The sequence below is a fragment of the Elephas maximus genome, chromosome 7, assembly GCF_024166365.1.
Source record: "Elephas maximus indicus isolate mEleMax1 chromosome 7, mEleMax1 primary haplotype, whole genome shotgun sequence".
Classification (NCBI taxonomy): domain Eukaryota; kingdom Metazoa; phylum Chordata; class Mammalia; order Proboscidea; family Elephantidae; genus Elephas; species Elephas maximus.
Window position 1 is genome coordinate 101,310,249 of NC_064825.1, and position 2,282 is coordinate 101,312,530.

The 2,282-nt window shown below is 39.3% G+C and overlaps 1 non-coding gene across 1 annotated transcript; it reads right to left on the reverse strand.

Annotated features, from left to right (window-relative positions):
• Positions 1-320: 320 nt before the first annotated feature.
• On the reverse strand, positions 321-424 carry LOC126081323 (U6 spliceosomal RNA). Its single transcript, XR_007518369.1, has one exon. It is a non-coding gene; the product is annotated as a U6 spliceosomal RNA (small nuclear RNA).
• Positions 425-2,282: the final 1,858 nt, after the last annotated feature.

Sequence of the window (2,282 nt, forward strand, 5' to 3'; positions counted from 1 at the left end):
AAATAAATGTAATTGTGGTAAAGGACAAGGAAAGAAATAACAAACAAAGAACCAAAATGGAGAATATCAGAGGTGAACTGTCTGAGTCACCTACAACTGCCATAACATAGATACCACAAGTGGGTGGCTTTAAAGAACAGGAATTTATTGTCTTTTAGCCATGTCAGTTCCTTGTGAATATTAATATTATAACATCTAAAAAGCAAAAAGCATTAAAATGCATTCTTTCTTTCCGTAAATACTTACTGAGTGCCCAGCATGTGCCAGGCATACATCAGAGATCCAGACAGACCATAGTCCTTGTATTCTTTTTTTTTCCTTTAAATTTGGACCACTTCATGAATGTGCATGTCATCCTTGCACAGGGGCCATGCTAATCTCTGTATCGTTCCAATTTTAGTATATGTACTGCCTAAATGAGCTCTTTAATTTGTTGCCATTGTTGTTGTTTGGCTATTGTTGAGAATACACACAGCAGAACATACACCAATTCAACCATTTCAACATGTACAATTCAGTGGCACTGATTACATTTTTCAAATTTGTGCAGCCATTCTCATCCTCCTTTTCCAAATTGTTCCTGCACCATTAACATAATAAATTCAACTGCTGCCTAAGTTTCCTATCTAATCTTTTGAGTTTCTGTTGACAATTTGATCTCATGTTGTTGTTGTTGTTGTTGTTAGGTGACATCAAGTTGGTTCCAACTCATAGCGACCCTATGTACAACAGAACGAAACACTGCCCGGTCCTGCGCCATCCTTACAATCATTGCTATGCTTGAGCCCATTGTTGCAGCCACTGTGTCACTCCATCTCATTAAGGGTCTTCCTCTTTTCTGCTGATCCTGTACTTTACCAAGCATGATGTCCTTCTCCAGGGACAGGTTCCTCCTGATAACATGGCTAAAGTATGTGAGACGTAGTCTCGCCATCCATGCTTCTAATGGGAATCTTGGTTGTACTTCTTCCAAGACAAATTTGTTCATTCTTTTGGTAGTCCATGGTATATTCAGTATTCTTCTCCGATACCACAATTCGAAGGCATCAATTCTTCTTCAGTCTTCTTCGTTCATCATCCAGCTTTCACATGCATAGGAGGCGATTGAAAATACCATGGCTTGGTTCAGGCACACCTTAGTCTTCAAGGTGACATCTTTGCTTTTCAACATTTTAAAGAGGTTTTTTTGCAGCAGATTTGCCCAATAAAATGCATGTTTTGATTTCTTGACTGCTGCTTCCATGGATGTTGATTGTAGATCCAAGTAAAATGAAATTCTTGACAACTTCAATCTTTTCCCCATTTACCATGCATGATGTTGTTTACTGGTCCAGTTGTGAGGGTTTTTGTTTTCTTTATGTTGAGGTGCAATCCATACTGAAGGCTGTGGTCTTTGATCTTCATCAGTAAGTGTTTCAAGTCCTCTTCACTTTTAGCAAGGAAGGTTGTGTCTTCTGCATAACGCAGGTTGTTAATGAGTCTTCCTCCAATCCTGATGCCCCGTTCTTCATATAATCCAGCTTCTCAGATTATTCGCTCAGCACACAGATTGAACAAGTATGGAGAAAGGATACAACCCTGATGCACACCTTTCCTGACTTTAAACCACGCAGTATCCCATCATTCTCTTCGAACGACTGACTCTTGATCTATGTACAGGTTCCTCATGAGCACAATGAAGTGTTCCAGGATTCCCATTCTTCGCAATGTTATTTATGATTTGTTATGATCCACACAGTCGAATGCCTTTGCATAGTCAATGAAATACAGGTAAACATTCCATATAGATAGCTCTTAAAAGGGCAAAATGCTCAAGGCAGACATTCTTTACTAGTCAAGCTACACTGTTGTTTGGTTTAAAGAAGACTTCAGCCTTAGAAATCACAGTGTCCCTGCATTCTTAGTAAGGAAAGAATGACAAATGAACAAAAAGACAAAAGATAAATAATACATAGTAAATGCCACAAAAAGTATAAAGCCTAGTTAGTTTGGGGAGTCAGAAAAGCCTCTTTTAGTAAAAATGTAAGTAAAGATCTAAATGTGGCAAAGGCATGATCAGGAGAAGATCTAGGGTCAGAATGTGCCAGGCAGAGGGATCGGCAAGTGCAAAGGCTCTGGGGTGGAATGCGGTTGGTGTGAGGAGAAGTAAAACCAGGGTAGCTGAGAGAAGGTGGGAGATTAGTCCGAGTGGTGGGTGGGAATTTGTAAGTCATAGAATATATTGGTTAAATTTCTTTTGGCTACAAGTAAGAGAAATCAACCAAAACTAGTTGCAATAGTTG